Genomic DNA, 20229 nt, shown 5'->3' on the forward strand with positions numbered 1-20229 from the left:
TCGACAGCATTTGAGACAGTGGATTCTGACATCATGCTCTCCAGGTTGTCTAATCTGGCAGGAGTGTCAAGCCATGCATTAGCATGGTTACAATCATTTCTGATGGAACGCCGACAAAGATTTAAACTGGGAAATTTCATATCCTCGAAAACCTCTGAACACCTTGTGGAGGTTGACAAGGTTCCTCACTGTCCCCTATTCATTTTAATATTTACATGTAACCCATGATGAAAATCCTCTCTAAATTTAACCTGTAATATCATTCTTATGCAGATGATAGCCAGCTATACTTATGGACTAAGGATCCTATCGCGCACCTTGACAATATTGTACAATGTACTGAGGAGATTGCACTATGGATGAGCCTGAACTGATTGCAACCTAATCCCATGAAAACTGAAATCATTTTGCTAGGACCGAAATGCCCAATGAAAAATCGTGCAGCAATCCCTGCTCCTCTCAATCTGTTGGACTGCCATCTGCATAAACCAACAGGATTAAGAATTTAAGATGGTAATGGCAGTCTGATCTGAGATGTAATTATCAAATTGGCTTTATTGTTCAGTCAATAAAACATATTCTTCGACTACTTCGGCCAGTTCTACCATTTTTGACATCAACTGATGTACCAGAAGTAAGCTCTATGGTAAATTCGAAACTAGATTATGCTAATACTACCTTAATAGGCATCCCTAAATACCAGCTACAACGACAAAATGAAGCCGTTAGACTAATAATTAAGACCTCAAAGTTTACCCCAGTGTCAAGCTATCAAAAGTCCCTACACTGGCTGGCGGTGCATCAAAGAATTGAGTTCAACATCTTATGCCTAATGTTTAAATGTGTGAATGGACTAGCTCTGCCATATTTAGCTAATCAAATGTCTTATTACAATCCAATGAGATCACTCAGATCAGTTGATAAAACTACTGAAGATACGTCTTCTGTGACAAGGCCAGCATTGTGGCCCTGTCCGAGGGAGGGAGCCCACCCCAACTGGACCCGCATGCTTGAGTGTGGGCAGGCACCCTCCACACCACACCCTGCCTGCACAGATGGCGGCTTCCAGGCTGAAGCAGTGCCACAGTAGAAGAGACATCAGAGACCGCAAGGAGCAGCAGTCTACAAAAAAGCCAAAGGGAGCCACGAGCGGCACAACGCCGGCTGCCCAATGCCAGAGGACACAGCAACAGGATGCAAAGAGCTAACGGGTGCTGCATCAACCACAACACTGGCGTGGATCCAGCAGACTGTCTACTGGAGCCTGCACCCACAGGGAGCCTCCACTAACCCAAAGGGGAGTATTTAATTATTAAACAAAGGTCCCCTCCTCCAAAGCACTTCTTTACTCACTGCACCACGAGGGATGTAATTATTATTCTAGATGGCCTCATGGAGGCCTTCCATCTAACGTCTCAGGACCCCATCATGGTCGATGTTGGGCCCTCATCCATATCGGAAAGGGGCAGGGCTTATGACCCCTTTTAAGCCCTCTTATCACCTTCCCCTGGCACACTCCCTGGCTATTGGTTAAGGTAAGCGGGCAATCCTGGGAGGGGTGCAGTATTTAAGTAGGTGTGTGAGTGTGCAAGGGTGGGTTAGTCGGTGAGGGCAGGAGGTGATGGAGGACATCCGAGAGACCAGAGGAGGCGAGAGCAAAAGGAGTGGGGAGACTATTATAAGGAGGGTGGTCTCTGGAGTGTGTGTGTGAGTGGTAGAGTATAGACAGCAGAGTGGTAGTAGCAGCGTAGGTAGTAGGTGGGAGTACAGACAGTAGGTAGCGGGAGTAGCAAGTGAGATAAACAGGTAGTTGAGTGTGTGAGAAACCTGACAGTGTTCTCCCACCTACTCCCCCGGGGATCCTCTATTCAGGTGGCCAGGGAAGGGCCATTGCTTGTGGATCCCGACCCTGGGGGTGGACAAGCGAGGAAGGATCGCCTTAGTGGAGGGTAATGGGGGATTGGGAGGAGAATGCCCAAGGGTGAGACAGGGCATTCCCGTTTTTCCCATTTCACCTTAAAACCCTCTCCCTTTATGGGATATTTCCAGTCCCATTCCATCTCCCCCTCCCCATTTCTAACAAGTACTGGGACGAGGAAGAGGTGACTGGGAGCACTGAAGATTATCCATAGACATAATAGTGAGAAGCAGAGAGAAGCCTACCACATTACACCTCTAGGTTGTCCCACTGCAATCTACCCTAATTATTCACACCCGACTCCACTTGACCTTTACTTCAGGTATAAAAGTTGTGGTTCTGCCAAAGAGTATGAGCGAGCTGGGATTGCTGGTTGGAACGTGAAGGCAGCAGCAAGAGACGCCTGGGAGCACCAGAGGAGAATGTGATGGCGGTGTACCAGAGGGGTCGCAGCATGGGGAGGGAGCTGTGTATCCATGAAGCAGGAGGAAGACGAGTTGCAGATTGTTGCCCGTGTCCAGGCCAGTGCTCGTTCCCCTGGAACGTCTGCCGGTCTCAGGGCTGTCTGAGGGGCAGGTGTTGAGACCCTGTCCTCGACCGTCCCCCCTCACCCCCCATAGCGCTGGAAGCTATTCGCCAGCACTGCACTGTCTGGGTGAGTCTCATAACACGAGTGAGAGGAACCCAGTGGCGTGTGGATGGCTGGAGCGGAGACTTGAAAGCAGAAAGTGGCGCAGTAAGCGGACAGCAAAAGGAAAGCAGGGAAAAGCAGAGTGCGCAAGCAGCGCAAAGCAATACAAAGCAAAGAGAGGGTGCAAGCAACCCGAAACCCAAAAAAGCATGGGAGCAACCCAACATACAGTGAGCGAGAGAAAGCAAAAAGAGGGTGCAAGTGGCCCAAACGCAGGAAGAGAGGGTACAAGGGACCAAAGGCTGAAAAGGGAATGTGCAAGAGCCACGACAAAAAGAAAGGAAGGTGCAAGGGTGCACGACCAAAGGAACAGAGTGTGCCTGGGGCACAATAAAGACAAGAGGAGTTTGTAAGAAGCACAGTAAAGTTTGAAGAGGGTGCAGGTGTGCACAGCAAAAGGAACCAAAGTTAAAAGAGAAGAAAAACCAGAGTGGGAAGGGCACAGGAGGGAAAAGGTGCCAGAAAAAAGATAGAGTACAAAGAGAGGGGTCAGAGTGGTCACGCAGGGGAGGAGCCAAAGCATGGCATTTTCAAAAGTCTGACACTATCCCATGGAAAGAACAGTGTTAAAACCGTGTATCCTGATAAGGTGAACTTTTGTTTGAATCTAGAGGGGCCTAGGCTTCGAGAAAGGAACCCTAAGAGGCCTACAAGAGACATTGCTGAACTTTGAGAAGAGAGGCCTAAACTTGGGGAAGGCAACCCTGAGAGGCCTGACAAGAACTGTGTATTTTTGTTTGCAACTGAAAGGATTGAAGTTAGGGGAAGGGATCCACAAGAGACCCAGAGAGTTTGGGACCTTTCCATTGACTTACTGGAAAAGCCCTAGTTGAAAGTTTCCAAGGGCAACCCTTTCGAGTTAAACTATTTTGAAACTAGCAGAACTACACCGGACGGTAAGACTACCTGAAACCAGTCTTGCTTTACATTTCTTTTTGAGCCACCATTTTTCTTTAAGAAAACCCCATATCACATTTTGTATTAAGAGTGAGGGCAGTTATACAACTAAAGGGTATCCTACCACAGGACACATTTGTGACACTAAATTGTTCATGGTATGTCAATTGTAATTATTAGAAGTTTAATAGCTTTGAAAATGTTGCTAAATCCAACCAAGCTAGACACTATTTCGGATGGGCAGGATCAACCTACACAAGTATCAAAGTAAATGTTTGCTTGTAAATCAGCTTTATTGAATTTGCTGTCAACTTGTCTAGTGATTAGACCACTTTCATTTGATATTATCAATACATAATTATCGAGAGGACAATACAAAACACGGTACATAGAAATAAAGATGTTTAAATACAAATGGACAAGCAAAGTTACAGAGAAAACCAAACAGATGCTGCAGACAAACTAAGCAGATTCAAAAAGGTCAAAGGAAGTTTACAGCATACTTGGCATTTGCACATACATAGAAGCATGAACTCAATTTCTAGAAATTTAGACAGATAGCGTGAAGCACTGTCAACAAGTCAGTGCCTGAATCCTAGCAACAATGTAGAAAAAAAGAACTGACCAGTCTAAGGGTCAGGCCTAGCAACAAATGTGAGTGAGAGATGACCAAACCTTAAGAGTGAGGGCAAGCATAGGTTTAGACACAGACAGGCTTTGGTTTTGGACTTACAGACCTCAAAGGCCCTTAGAAACATCAGTTGTGGGAACAATACCTTTAGAGTTGGGGCCAGTTAGGTATTACACCAACCCAACAAGGTTTCTAAGTAAAGGTTTTCAAACTTTTACTTTTGAGTCTGTGCCTCTCTTGATACCATACCTCCCTAACAAGTGCTAGTTGGTAGTAGAGGTTGATAGTGCACATTAGTGGGTAGAGATATTACTAAACTGACAGCAATAGTAGTGGGAAGTGAAGGTAGCAAAGAGTGTGAGCAACAAAATGAGAACAATAATAGGCAGAGTGGGAAGAGCGACAGTGAATGGGAGAAATAGGAATAACTGTAGAGTGGGACCGACATTTTAACAAGAAGAATAGCAAGAGGCGAGGAAGTAGAATGAGAGGAAAGACAGAAATTGAGATATTGAAGGTAGAGGGGTAGTTGGAGGTACGAGCGAAAGTAAAAACGGAAGTAAAAAAAGATAAAAGGGTGGAGGCAGAAAGGTGGATTGAGAGGTCAGAGGGCCAGTGACATGGTGGGAGAACATCTTAAAGAGGCCAGTACTGTGAAGGGTCAGATAGAAGTGGGTGTGCGAGAAGAACAAGTTACTTCTTACCTTGTAACATTCTTTCGACGGGATGTTCCACCGACGTATTCCTCATCTTAGATATCTCCTTCCAGCTCTGCTGGCCTCGGAAAAATTTTTCTTTAGAGGGCGCTGCGCGTCGACGTCCTCCGAGTCGATGTCCCTCGACAGCCGCCGTATCGACGACGACGTCATCCTGCCTATAAAGGCCGCACGCAGCGTCCGTTGCTCAGTTCCGTTTTGTAGCCCACAATAATACTGTCTGGACTAGACTAATCACCCTGAAGGAGCGTAAACTGCAACAACACAGGAAGTGGAACTGCGGGGATGGATGGGAGGGCCGATGAGGAATACGTCGGAGGAACATCCCGTCGAAAGAACGTTACAAGGTAAGAAGTAACTTGTTCTTCGAAGGGATTGTGTCCTCCGACGTATTCCTCATCTTAGATGGGCTCCCATAGCAGTATTCTATTATTGGAGGAGGGAGTACTGATTTCACGCTGTCTTCTATTGATGAATAGAATGCAGTACAGCCCTTCCAAACCTAGTCTCTTGACTGGAGGAGGAATCCAAATTGTAAAAACATGTAAAGGTATGGACAGACGACCATGTAGCGGCCGCACAGATGTCTTTAACCAGCACGCCTCTTTTGAGGGCCGATGAAGCTGCAATACCTCTGGTCGAATGAGCCCTAAGGTTTTGAGGGGGCTGTTTCCCTGCCAGTTTATAACATTCCAGAATGGCTAGAATGATCCATCTGGAAATGGTCTGCTTAGTTATTGGTAACCCCAGCTTGTGACCTGCGTAACCTACAAACAGCTGGTCTGCCTGTCTTATCTTGGCTAGTCTACTGATGTAGAAACTTAAAGCCCTTCTAGGGTCTAGCCTGTGTAACCTCTCTTCCTCTTTCCCCGGGTGAGGAGGAGGATAGAAAGATGGTAGGGTAATCTTCTGAGTGATATGGAATTCAGAAACCACCTTTGGGAGGAAATTAGGCTTCACTTGCAGGACAACTTTGTCTTTGTGAAAAATTGTGTGAGGGGGTTTACCAGAAAGAGCTTGTAATTCGCTCACCCTTCTAGCAGATGTAAGTGCTATTAATAAAACAGTTTTAAGGGTAAGGAATCTTAACGAACAAGAATGGAGTGGTTCGAAAGGTGTGCCCATCAGGAAAGTTAGTACTAAGTTTAAATCCCATAGGGGAACTTGGAATGGTCTTGGGGGATAAACATTGGTTAACCCCTTTAGAAACTGTATTACCAAGGGTAATTTGAAATAGGATGGTTCTTCTGCAGTGCGCTTAAAGATGGATAGCGCTGCGAGATAGCCCTTAATGGTGCCAACTTGAAGGCCTGAATTCGCCAAATATAGAAGGAAGGACAAAACCATTGGTGTACCACATGAAAAAGGGTCGATATTCTGTTCTCTACACCAGCTGCAAAATCTGTTCCAACGGCAGCGGTATAAAGACTTTGTTGCTGGCCTCCTTGTCGAAAGCAACACCTCCATAATATCATCAGGGAGGTCCCGATCCTTGTACCTCAACCTTTCAGAAGCCAAGCGTGAAGGTTGAGGGTTTTGATGTCTGGATGGAGAACCTGACCTCCCTTCTGTGAGAGTAGGTTCTCTCTGAGTGGAAGTCGAATTGGAGGGCAGATGGACAAGTCTAGAAGGTCCGGGTACCACGTTCTCCTGGCCCAATCCGGGGCAATTAGGATCATGGTTCTCCGGAATCTTCTCAACCTCCTGATCATTTGAGGAATGACAGGGACCGGTGGGAACGCGTACAGAAGCGGAAACTCCCAGTCCACTATGAACGCGTCTCCCAGAGCTCCTCTCGGGGGAAATTCCCTTGAGCAGAACAGATCACATTTCCTGTTGACGCTGGTGGCGAACAGATCCACCTGAGGGGTTCCCCAAAGGGCGAAGATCTCTTGAAGGACTTCCAGAGCTAGTTCCCACTCGTGGGAGACTGTGCTCTGCCTGCTCAGAGCATCCGCTGTCAAATTCTTCTCTCCGGCTAGGTGAACTGCCGATAGAGAGATTCCCTCCTGGATTGCCCAAAACCACAGCTGCATTGCCTCTCTGCACAGGGGTAGTGATCCTACGCCTCCTCTTTTGTTGAGGTAATGCATGGCCACTGTGTTGTCCGTCATTATCAGGACGTTTTTCCCTTGTACAGCTGGCAGGAATGCCTTCAGCGCAAGTCTGATGGCTCTCAGCTCTAACAGGTTGATATGTAGTCTGGACTCCGATGGAGACCAACGACCGTTGATGGTCAAGTCGTTGGCGTGGGCTCCCCACCCCGTGAGTGAGGCATCCGTGACTACGGTTATCTCCGGCCAGGGTTGCCAAAAATGTTCTCCTTTCAGAATGTTCTCCTGACAGGCCCACCACTGAAGGTCTCGAGCCACCCTGTCGGGAACCTGAAGAAGATCTGTCATTCTCCCTGAAAATTGTGACCACTGAGTCCTCAGTGCCCACAGGAGGGATCTCATTCTCAGGCGAGCCTCTGGCACTAGGAAAATGCAGGTTGCCATGAGGCCTAGCAACCTCAAAAAGTCGAAGGCTGGGAGACGTTGGGCATTTTGAAACTTGGTAACCATCTGTAGAATATCTTGAGCCCTCACCTCTGGTGGCGAGGCTTTTCCCAGGGAAGTGTCCAGGATCGCTCCTATGAACTGGAGTCTCTGCAATGGTATCATTTGTGACTTCTTTAAATTGAGGGAGAAGCCCAGTCTGTGAAGGGAGTGGCACACATGATTTAGTTGGATCTGAGCTTGTTCCGAGGAGACAGCCCTGATCAACCAATCGTCCAGGTAGGGGTAGACATGAATCCCTTCCCTCCTTAGACTTGCCGCCACTACCGACATTAACTTGGTGAAGACCCTCGGGGCGGAGGTCAGCCCAAATGGTAGCACTCGAAATTGATAGTGAGAGTTTCCAATTGCGAACCTCAGGTATTTCCTGTGTTTGAGATGGATAGGCACATGGAAATAAGCGTCCTGAAGGTCCAGAGATACCAACCAGTCCTGGAACTGAAGGGCCTGGAGGATCTGAGAAAGAGTGACCATCTTGAATTTGTCTTTTCTGAGGAATTTGTTCAATTTTCGCAAGTCCAAGATGGGTCTCAGTCCTCCGTCTTTCTTTGGAATGAGAAAGTAAGGGGAGTACCAGCCCTTGTTCCTCTCTGCTACAGGTACCGGTTCTATGGCACCTTTCTCTAGCAGGTCCAAAATTTCCTGCAAGAGGAGCGGATCTGGAGCTTTCTGAGAGCTGATCCCCGGTGGATGACTCTGAGGTATGCGTAGGAGAGGAAGGCAGTAACCTTGGGCAACTGTTTCCAATGCCCAAGCATCTGACGTGATAGCCTGCCATTCCGCCAGATGTTGAGTCAACCTGCCTCCTACAGGTGTCCTGTGAGGGAAGTCCTCAGAGTGGTTTTGGAGCGGCTGATGCGGATGCCGATGGTAAAGAGGCACCTGCTGTTGCTGCGGCTTTTGAATATCTACCCCGTCCACCTCGGGTAGTTCTTCTTTGTCCCCTTTGAGCTGGACGTCCTCTACCTCTTCCGAATGCGGAGTAGAAGCGAAAGGACTTGCCCCTCGCAGAGGTTCCTGTGGGACGAAAAGGTGTCTGACGGATTGCAGCGCCTAGGGATTTTGCTGCTGCTTTTGAAGTTTGCAGTTTCTCTAAACTGTCATCCGCCTTTTTCCCGAACAAAGAAGTGCTATCGAATGGCATGTTCAAGAGCCTGGCTTGCACATCAGGGGCAAAACCAGACTTTCTCAACCAAGCGAATCTCCTGGTTGTTGTACTTGCCGCCATTGCTCTGCTGATACTGTCAGCCGAATCAATGCCCGTCTGAAGGGATTCGCACATAGCGTCTTTACCGTCCTGTATGATATTCAGGAACGCCTCCCTTTCTTCTCTCTCCGGGATGCAGTCAGCCGCTGTAGAAGCACACTCCCAAAGTGTATGGCTGAATCTAGCAAGGGTGCAAGTAGCATTAACAGATTTTAACGCCATGCTACATGCCGAAAAAGCTTTCTTTGCCATAGCATCATATTTTTTATCGTCCCTGTCCTGTGGGACGGTAGGATAAGCCGTCTTGACATCGGTAGAAGATGCTGCCTGTACCACCAGACTTTCTGGGGATGGGCGTTTTGACAAAAACTCCGGGTCTGTTGAGGATACCCTATATTTTGACAGTTTTTTATTTACTGCCGGGACGACATCTGGGGTTTCCCAGTTCGTCATAATCTGTCATGATCTCTGCTTCCAAAAGGTCAGGGTTTTCCCAACTCCCTTGGAAGCAGATCCATAACCCAGGTTCCGAGGGCCAACCAGTCCCAATTGGGACCTTTTGGACCCAGTCCTGGCGCCAGTGGCACCAGGCTCATAAATGTGCCCAGTCCCAGCGCTGGAAGCGCCGGGCTCATGATGCTTGGGTGGACTTACCTGCAGCAGACCATGCTGCTTACTTGCCTGCCAGCTGAGCCTCTGATCCTCTTCTGTTTGGAACTACTTTTCCTGTTGGGTGGGGCAGGAGCCACTCCCTAGATTCAGAACACTGGAACTCTTCTGGAAAGCAGGAACTCTTTTCTTACCTAGGCGTGGCTGTGGAAGGAGACACCTAAGCACTACAGGAGGCTATTTAAACCACACCCGGTGGATGAATCTTGCTTTGCGTTATTCTGCATCCTCTGCAGCAGAACGCTCATCGTGTCTTCTGCATCGGATCCTGGGCCTAAGGAAAAAGGCTTACCATCCTGAATCCAGTCTTCAGCAACACCTATAAAGACAAGAAAGAACAGGTTAGCATTCCGGCATCTGAAAGACAAAGGCTTACCTACTCTTCGTGCGCTCCGGAGGTCTTCACACTGCATTCCGGCATCTGAAAGACAAAAGCTTACCGACTCTTTGCACGCTCCGGAGGCCTTTGGCGCTGCATCCTGCATCTGCAAGACAAAACAAGGTGCGTTTAAAGACATTGGGGAACTTTAATACTCACGTGCCATTACTCCTTTCCACATCAACCCCAGTGGGTATTCCGGCACCCTGCAGCCGCTCCGAACTCGTACCTGCAAAATAAAAGACAGTTAGAGCGCATCGTGAAGCAGGCAACAAGCGCTTACTTACGTGCTTCCAAGCGCTTCTATTCATCATACGGACTCCATCTTCAACTCACTTCAGCCCGTCATCCGCCATCGCCGGAACCTGCAAAACAAGAGACATCATTGCTAAAGACTTTAAAGACAATAGAATTACTCGAAACTTACCGTTCGTGCAGTAAACGACGGACAGCAGTCCTTTGAAGTCAAGAGGCCTGCGCTACCGATCCAGTGAAGAAACTGGTTACAGCACCCTGCCCCGAGGCAGATGAAGAGCTCGGCATTCACTTACCTAAGGTGAGAGCGTTAACCTTTGGGGGTCTACAGGAGAGCAAAAAAGGGAAGAGATAGGGACACCCCAATAACCCCAGTTCATTAATCCCATATTTTCTGTCTGCAGACATCTTACTCTTGAAGTCAGGCATACAGTGCACAGAGGTCCAGCCCAAAGAGCCAACCGGGTGCTACACATCACCTTTGAAGATACGGTAGTCGCCCAGTCAAGACCGGCGCCTCTGCGAGAATCAGGTGAGCGTTACACCGACCTCGGCGTCGACGGAACCTTCGTCGACGGCGTCGACGGACCTTCGAGGAAGGTTTGGAGGTCATAGTCCTACTCGAGGGTTCGAGACGCGCTTGAGAGGTTTCCTTCGCCGGGTACTGCCACTCGCGGCGTTTTTGACCTTCGGGTCTTTCGACCAGAGCATCGCTCTCGGCAGTCTTCAAGGGGGTCGAGGCCGCTTTCTCGAAGACGCTCATATTTTTGTGGAATTCCTCCCATTCAGCCCGGGAACTATGTTTCGTGGGGCAAGGGATTCTTTTTGGCGAAACAGAGGAAGAGGAAGACGGAGAAGGGGATCTTCGACGTCTCCTCTTCGAGTGCTTCGATCTCGAGGAGTGATGGGACCCACTCCGAGACCTGGAGCGCGAATGGTGATGAGGAGACGAATGTCTCGACTTCGTCGACGAAGAAGAAGCTTTAAAAGTCTTACCTTTCTCCAGCTTCCCCCTACGCTCCTTCAGGGCCTTAGCTGTCATTGACTACAGTCCTCGCACTCCGAAAAATGGTGTTCAGCTCCCAAACACCACAGACAAACTCTGTGAGGGTCAGTCAGTGACATCTTTTTTCCACAATCTCGGCATTTTTTGAAGCCGGATCGAGGAGTTGTCGGTTCCGAAGAGGAAGCCATCGAGTACGGATCGAATAACTCGAGGTAAATAGGTTTAATCTGACAAGAACTGAGCAACGGTATTCCGAGGCACTGAGTAAGTGCGGAAAAACGGAACTGAGCAACGGACGCTGCGCGCGGCCTTTATAGGCAGGATGACGTCGACGTCGATACGGCGGCTGTCGAGGGACATCGACTCGGAGGACGTCGATGCGCAGCGCCCTCTAAAGAATAAAATTTCCGAGGCCAGCAGAGCTGGAAGGAGATATCTAAGATGAGGAATACGTCGGAGGACACAATCCCTTCGAAGTGAGTGACACTGGGTGAAGAAGGCACCATCCCTAACTCCTGAGGCTACTAAGTGGGCCCAGAAGACCCCTATAGAGTCAGGTAGCCAACATTTTAAGGACCCACAATAAGCTCCAGGAAAAACGATAGACAGTAGGGGTTACCAATTTAAGAGCTACAAACATCCCCCATTAGTGACACCTGCATTAAGGAGGCAGGGATTATGCCGGGGTAGACACAGTAGTTCCACCATCTCTCTGTGTTTTCAGGGGCGACAGAAGATTTGCAATTTATGGGCCCAGGCTGTGGAACAGTTTTCGGATGGAAATTCGGGCTTTGAAATCTCTCCCTCAATTTCGTAAAGCCCTAAAAACCTACCTGTTCAAGTGATTGACAGGTGAAAATATTATCTGGGCCGGGATATCTGGTTTTATTTGAATCTTTTTCCTTCCCCCTCTGCTCCCTATTGAAATTGGTTCTCTCCATCTGCACCTATATACGATTTGGTTAGTTTGGAGCGCTATACAAATATCTCAAATCAAATTAATAAATAGCAAATCAAGGACGCCCTTAGCGCCAACATCCCAAGTCCCGCTAGGCCTAGATACCTTTACCCAGAAGATACATTCATCCGGTCTGTTACAATTTAACAATAAACACCCTTGGACTTTCTATCGGAGTCAGGATGGTTCTTCGTGGCGGGCCGCCCTGTAACACATCCCTGTGTGCCCAAAGAGGGGATAGGCATTTCTCTGCTTACGTTCCTCAACTGTGCAAGTCATTACCCCTCGACCTTAGAAATATTATTCCTTATCCATATTACATAAAGATTTGAAAACATATTTGTTACAATGAAATAGCTAGCTCTAACTCAACTGGCTTTCTCCTCTTTCACAACATGCGTCCAAAAGCAGTTTATTCTGCCAGGTTGCACGTTCCGAATTACAAATAATTGTACTCAAAATATTTTCAACTTGATGAATTTTGCAATGATGTTGACTACATTTCATTTAATTCTTCGCCAGAGGACAGAAAACAACCCTTTATAAATGTGGTGGTCATATCCCAGAAGATAAATGGAATGGTGCCCTTTTGAGATGGGTTAAGCTGTTGATGGAAAAAAGACATGTCTGGCAAATAGTAGTCTCTGATATATGTGTGTGTGGACACATATATAGGTGTGCATGCACATCAGGGATTGACTGTGTGTGCTGTGGATTTGTGTAAATGATTAATGAATGAGTGCAGAGCCGGTCTTGGGGAAGAGGGCAGTTTGTCTGAATTCCTGGCTGGCGAGAGCATGGGGAGGATGGGCAGGTATGTTGAGAGTGGTGCCAGAAGATGATTAAGACAATTTTGTTGCCAAGGTTCCTATACATTTTTCTGAATGTGCCCCTGGCAGTGTCGAAAACATTTGTCAAGGATGTTAAAGCTGTACTGTCTCGGTTTGTTTGGGCCAGTAAACAATACAGGGCCCGGTGGGAGTCTCTGACGGTGCCTCTCGAGCGGGGAGGGCTAGCCCTTCCAGATATGGAATCATATTACGACTCGGCACAAGCATCATTTGTGTTGTACTGGTTCTCCCCTGGCACCGACAGACAGCATGTACAAATGTTAGCAGCCCCCTTTTATGGGCGATGATACTTACTGCCCAGCTGAACCTGACCAGACCCAGGAACATAGTGGAACTGACTTGTACTACACAGGTGCATATAGAAAAAAAAGAGGACAGAGCTGCTGTACTCTCCGAATAGACCAGGCATCACTCAGTTTTAAGATCTGTTTACTCTGGAGCAATTTATTTTCATCGAAAGACTTCAAGGGCAGGGGCGATAGCTCCGCCCAGGATCTGTTTTTGTACTTTCAGTTGAAGAACACACTCAAGAAACTATGTGTTGCATTTCTGGGTAACTCCTGCAGTGGCCCCCATAATTAATGGGGTATTAACTGAGGGTGCAGGAAAACTTGTATCTAGTCTATACACAAAAATAATGCATGCCATAGTGGGATGATATGATATGATAGTTTATTCATATAGCGCCTATACACAAGTGTTTCAAAGCGCTTCAAGGGAGGGAAACATAGGAAAATACAGTACATTCAGTTAAAATCCTTGAAGCAATACAGAATGTGAAAAATAACTATCGTAATAGGCCTGTCGACATTTCTGATAGTGCAAGTGCAAGAAAAACAGGCAAGGCAAGAGGTAATGGAAAAGAGGGATAAACAAAGCAAGCAGTAACATTACTATGTCTGACGACAATTGATGTAGTGCAGGAGGTATACAAGAGGAGGGTTGGGAGGGAGGGCACAGAGGGATATGAGGGGGAGAGGAGAAGAACAGGGCACGCTACTGAGCAAATTTATCGGAGATAAATTTAAAAAAGCAGGGGAGGGGGTAGGAGAACAAGGGGGTAGGAAGGGAGACAGACAAGCTACTATCAAAAGTCAAGGAACAGATGATAGGAGTAAGTTCTTGGAGGGAAAGGCCTCAAGAGAGTGTCCATGTCCCCAGAGGAGGGGGAGATGCAGGCAAGTGAGAGTAGGCAGAAGCGTGGACCAAGTCTCGGCAATGGCGGACAGCTGACACACTTACAAGGGTAAGATGAGAAGGGGTGGCGAGACGACCAGCGGGGAGTGGGAGTAAGGCAAACGGGGGCAGTGGGAGGGGGGATAAGATGCAGATGGATCAGAAGAAGTGTACATGGCATGAGTTATAGCTGACACATGTCGCACAGAAGTAGCAGTTCACGTTAAGTCAAAACAGTGAATGCAAACGGTGGAATCATGCAAAGATAATGGACAAAACCTTTGCAGTGCGTCTGATTAGAGGAATAGGTGAAACATGCATGAAATACGTGGAATTCCCACCGATGTCATGAAGGACAGATTTGCGGCATAGAATAATAAAAAGCGCATAAACAACTTCCTACAGTATTTAACAGTGTTGAGTTCCAAGATTCCGCCGAAGTGGAAATAGAGACTGTTGATGATAGGTTCACAGAAGGTTGAAAGGCATGCAAAAACATCTGCCAATATCGAGAATGTTTGTTGGGGCACTGAGGGTCGGGTCCATTGGCAGGAGGAGAGGATTCGGTAGCAAAGAGACAAGAGGTGGAGGGCGGTGAAAGTCACGTTGGTGCAGCACAAGTGATGCTGCATAGTCAAATTCACTTTGGTGCTGGGTTTTTCGGAATAATCCAAGTGGTAGATGGAGGAGGGGGAGATAGACCAGAGGGGATATTATAAAGATGTAGACATGGAACAAGGAGGGGAAAGGGTAGGTTTGTGCACATTTTACCTCTGCGCAGTGACCCTTCATTTAGGTGTTGTAATGAGCGCTGGATGACCAGGAGGGTAGGTTGCAGGCAAGTCCATGTAAAGGACAGGAAGAGACAGGATGAAGCCCTTAAGCGCTGTGCTTAAATGCGCGGACCCGGCTTCGCCTCACGGCTTGGCTGGGTCTCTGCATTTGGGCGGATAGGACATGTGCAAAATGGGAAAGATCGCTGGGCCAAACTTTCATGGATGAAATATGGCGGTATTGCTGCATGTAAACGAGAGGATGGAGATTAATAGCCGGTATCAATTAATACACTAAATTTATCCATCAGTTGCATTACGCTCCAGCGGCCGTGCATGGATTCTACCCGGAAATCCTTGATGAATGCAAGAGATACTCCTACTCACCGGCTGATTTTATTCACTTTGTGTGGAGCTACCCACATAACATGGGGGTTTCAAATGTAGTGTCTCCAGTGGTGTCAGATAATTGGGGAGCATGTTGAGCCTTCCCCACTGATGGCTCTGATGGGGTATACTGGGAATGTTGCTAGTCACATAAGGAGGATTTTGGGGTTACTCTTGATACTAGCAAGGAGGAGAGTGGCCATGATATGGGGCAGGAGGGGGGCACCTAATGTAGAACAATGGGAGAAGGATGCGCTGCATTGTAATGACATGGAAACCGAATATGGTGCTGCAGTACATCTGTGTGCTAGGCCCAAAGACATCTGTGGGTCCGTTAGGGGGAGGGGGCAATATTTCCGATGAGGAGTTATGGCATTCTGGTTTTTACAGGCCTGGGAGCGTGGAGGCATAGTAGGGCCTCTGGAATATCTGGGGGAAGATCAGCATTCTGAGCTTATGGCATGGGCAGACACTATTTGGAGCCTAAGACACTATAGACAATGGTGGCTGGGCAGAGGTCAGTTGTTTGATATTGTTGATGACATTGATATGTGCAACAGTGTGATGGGTTCAGAGTGTATGTTTTTGGAAAAACAAAAAAAAGTTTTAAATAAATAAATAAAACAATGATTTCTTTATTTTTTACTTTTATTTCTTTATTTATTTATTTGTTTATGGTTTGTTTAAACCTTTACAAAAAATAAAACAACCAGATAACATAACAGAATAAGTATGACATTAAGACAAGAAAGAAAAGAAGTAAAATAATCCATAAACATTAAAACATGAATCAAATTAATTAACATTATCTGACAACATCTAAAATCAAAATATATGTAAGACATCTAAGGCAAATAATACCATCAGCGTTTTACGCATTGATGTCGTCGTTTTAGGTGAGATCACAAAGGTTCTTCAAAAAGGCAATGATTCTCATTTTCAGGACAGCTTCCATCTTTTCAGAATATAATTTGTTTTAAGAATATTAAATCGTAATCTCATAAAAGGGTTTCGAAAGCTTCGAGAGGGATATTTTTCCAGATAAGATTCTAAAAGTGGTTCAAATTTCTTGAACGAGTATATTTGATTCACCATTCTGGATTGCGAAACATAATTAAGAGCCTGTTGCCAATCGTTACATTTCAATATATGCTTCACTTTAAGGGGATTCATTAACAACATCTCAGTTGGAATACCTGCTTTCCCCAACAGGTCTTCCATATTCGCTTTCAATTTCAGATAAAAGATATTGAATGGATCTTTTCCTGCTATCGTATACAAGGATTTAGTATCATTTACCATACATTTCCCACACAACAACATTTTTTTCCAGGTAATAATCGATCTTAAGGATTGCAAGCCAAATTCATATCTAATTGCTTCAATCGGTATAGTTTTTGGAATAAAGAATAAAACGCCTTTCCATATCTTACTTTACAAGTTCTTTATAAAGTCCTCACTTTCTAAATAGTAAAATTCCAAACCATATAATAATTTCGGTATACAAGAAATAGTATAAAATTGTTTCAGAGGTATAACAGTAAATCTGCCAAATTTAACATCGATTTTAGACATTTGTCTCCTTATCATGTCTGCTTTGACTCCTAGTTGTCTTTTTATAGTAGCGGCGGAGCCATTACCTGAAAAATGGTATCCTAAGTATTTAAAGGTTTCTTGACATTTGATTTGGTTACCTTGACAGAACCAAGATAGACGCGATTGGTTTTTCACATGGTTACCCAGACGTATTATGATGGTTTTGGCAGCATTGATTTTAAGGTGTGTACTAGTGGTGAAAACTACAAAAGCGTTTATCAGTCTCTGCAGGCCCACCTTAGTACAGTCTAGCAATAAAAAATCATCAGTGTACGCTAGCCATTCAATTGGGTACTCTCCTAATTTCGGTGCTATTAGACCTTTACCTGCAATCGTCATGCCTGCATTGTGGACGTACAAATTAAATAATGTTGCAGCTAATTCACAGCCCTGTCTCAGGCCATTCGGAATTACAAGTTCCGAAGAGAGCCACCCTTCAGAATTTTGCCTAATTTTAATCTTAGTATTGGAGTATAAGTCCTTGATCATTTCAAGTAAGTGCCTAGGGATCAGTAGGTCTCTCAAAATTGCCCATAACGTGTGTCGATCTACCAAGTCAAAGGCTTTGATAGATCCATAGATGCCACAAATATCGCTGAACCAGGTTTATTTAGGACTTTCGATTGAAGGCTTTTCAAAATAAATCCCACACAGTCAGTACCCAACCTTTTCCTAAAGCCCATTTGTTTCAAATCCAAAACTTCACAGGAGTCGATCCATTCTTCAAGCTCTTTCAATATAATTGAAGTAAAGATCTTGTAGTCCGGGTCCGAGATAGCAATTGGTCTGTAGTTTTCCGGGGTGCACCTAGGACCTTACTCATATATCGGAATCACAATAGCTACTCTCCATGACTCTGGAAATGACTTGTTCGTAAGTATATCATTAAATAATATATTCAAGATTTTACCCCACAGTAGTGGATCAATTTTTAGGATTAGGTTGGACAGATTATTTGGGCCAGGTGCAGCAGAATTTTTGGCTTTCACAATCAAATTGCTAATATTGTTTACAGAGATATAAAAAAGCCAGCAACAATTTTGTAAGTGTATATTTCCGTTAACTTTGCTAACATTGTCATGCTTTTGGATACCAAGTTCTGTCTGTGCTTTTCCGTGACAAGCTTCATCATACATTTTAGAAAAATGTTCTTTCCATGCTTTTTCGCTGATCTGTGTAAAAAGAATTTCTTTTTGCGTAAGCTGGATATCGTTAATCAAAAACCAGAAGTTAGATATATCTTTCCCTTTAATCGTGGCAAGCATATTTTCACCATCGGCTTGATCTCTTGCAGCTTTGCGTGAGATTAACCAATTTTTATAACATTGTTTCATAGTTTTTATCTTCTTACTTCTTTCGCTACGAACATCTGTATATTTCAATAACTTACATATTTCTTGTATTAGCTGTTTTTTCTTAGCTAAAATCTGATTGTCGAACACATGAGTATGTTGACGTTTCCTCACCATACTATCTTTGTTAATACACAAATTCCCTATACACCCATTAATATAATTAGTCAAGTCGGTAGCAGACAATTTACTTGTCCCTTCTTCTACCGACATGCTTCCAAAGTCTTTTAATAATGCTGAAGTTAATCTTTTTGTTTTAGTATGTGACCATCATATTCGTGTACCTCCAATGTTCGTAATCAGGCCTTCATCTTATTTTACAAAATGGTCTTTAGTTTCTGTGTGCAAAATGTCTATAGCCAACAGATAATGATCACTAGTTGCCATTTTCTGAACAGTGAGATAGGGTATATATTTGTCCAAACCGTTTGTTACAAAGAAATAATCTAAAATGGAACCACAACCTCTTGCATTCCATGTGTTGGTAAAATTAGGTATTTTCAGTAGTCCCATAATTTCAGCAAAATTCAGGTAGATCGTGCCTCTTAATTTCCCATTGCCAACAGCAGATCTAGATTTTTTACTAATAGTATCTATGTCGCACAATAAGTCATCAATCTCTGTCATCAAAAGGTTACAATCAGCGTTTAAATCGCCGGCTATCACCACAATACCATTCGTCATTGTGTCACGCCAAGCGTCAAGTTTAAAGGTTACTTTCTTTCATTCTTTAATCAATTGTATTTCTGTATATTTGAAAGGATTCCAGTAAACATTGATAATACATATATTGACACGGGTATCACCTAATTTCATATTACATGTGACTGCCAGAAAGAGTTTCAGATCTGTCCACACATCTATATTTTCAACATCCATGGAAAATGTACATGCAGTAAGCAAACCACCCATCGGTCTCCCTTTTTTTTCCCTTAGTAGCAGGTATTTGCCAAGTATAGTAATTTTCCCATGTCAATTGCGTAGTAACCCACGTTTCTTGTAGGAGAACCAGATCAAATGTGTACAATCTGTCTGTAACTTCCACATTATTCAACAGTTCTGCATGGCCTCTCGAGTTCCCACACGCTATTGAAAATTTGCCTTTATTGCTAAAGTGGTTTAACCATCGACTTCAAAGAAGCAATCGATTCATTTAAGGCAAGGGCCAAACCTCCCCATTCCTGTCTGTCCGTGGACGGGTCAACGATGTTACACACTTGTTTTATCAGGCTGCATGTTCGTACTACCCCCCAATTTAGGATGTGTAATGTCCTGTTTTTGCACATTGGGAGTATATCGGTAGATGTCAAAACCCTTGCATTGCAATGCTTCAGCTTCTTTTATCAATAACATTCTAACCAACGGTGATGGAATACCAAGCGAACATAATCAAATCTTCTTTTGTGGATAAAATCCACCAGTACAATGTCCGTCGTTGATATCAGCTCCAGAGCAGGGATAGTAGCAAATAGCGACATAATATAGGAACGATTCAGTGATATTTGGTTCCCTTCTGTAAAGAGTGTGGTTAGTATTAAACTCGGCAGATGGTTCTTCGCAGGTTTCTTTAACTCTAATAGATCATTCCCCATCTTCGAATTTTCATAATGATGTTGAGTATTTTTATCTTCAGAGTAAGGATATGTCTGCCTGCGAGTGGACCTTTCCATGTTATCAGTCTGTTCCTCTAAAATTTTTCTTACAATGTTGGCAATTTCAGTTTTACTAGCATTGACATTACAATCAGTGCCAGATTCAACCTTATTGTTGTAACATTCAGTATCATTCAACAAATGAGTAATACCATTTTCTGGCTCAAGGATAGGATCCCTGAGTCTGGGGTCTAATAATTAATTGTCTTGGGTTTGTTTGGTACTTTGCACCAAGGCCACATTGTTACAAGTTGTTGAGTTCAAGTGGTTGGGGACACGAGTGTTGGTGTTACTTTCGCACCATTTATCATCAAGGGTTGTAGCCACAGTTGCTGCCGTTAGCTTAATTTTCGGACAAGGTGATACATTAAACCTTTGTTTGTTAATATGAGTCCCAGATTCTTTTCTTTGGGCTTCCGCATTTCCCGTACAAACCTGCGCCGTCTCTGCAGGTTTTTTTACATTAGATATATCTGCTGATATCATTACATTAGCTTTAAAAATTTCAAAGATATCAGCCATACCTGTTTTCAGCAATGACAGCTGTGAGGCAATAT

At 45.0% G+C, this 20229-nt stretch overlaps 1 protein-coding gene across 2 annotated transcripts in view; it reads right to left on the reverse strand.

Annotated features, from left to right (window-relative positions):
- IFT80 (intraflagellar transport 80) overlaps positions 1-20229 on the reverse strand; it is a 1621792-nt gene that overhangs the window by 1174639 nt on the left and 426924 nt on the right. The window lies entirely within an intron of this gene.

Source organism: Ambystoma mexicanum, chromosome 10 (assembly GCF_040938575.1).
Source record: "Ambystoma mexicanum isolate Mex_15411 chromosome 10, UKY_AmexF1_1, whole genome shotgun sequence".
NCBI lineage: Eukaryota > Metazoa > Chordata > Amphibia > Caudata > Ambystomatidae > Ambystoma > Ambystoma mexicanum.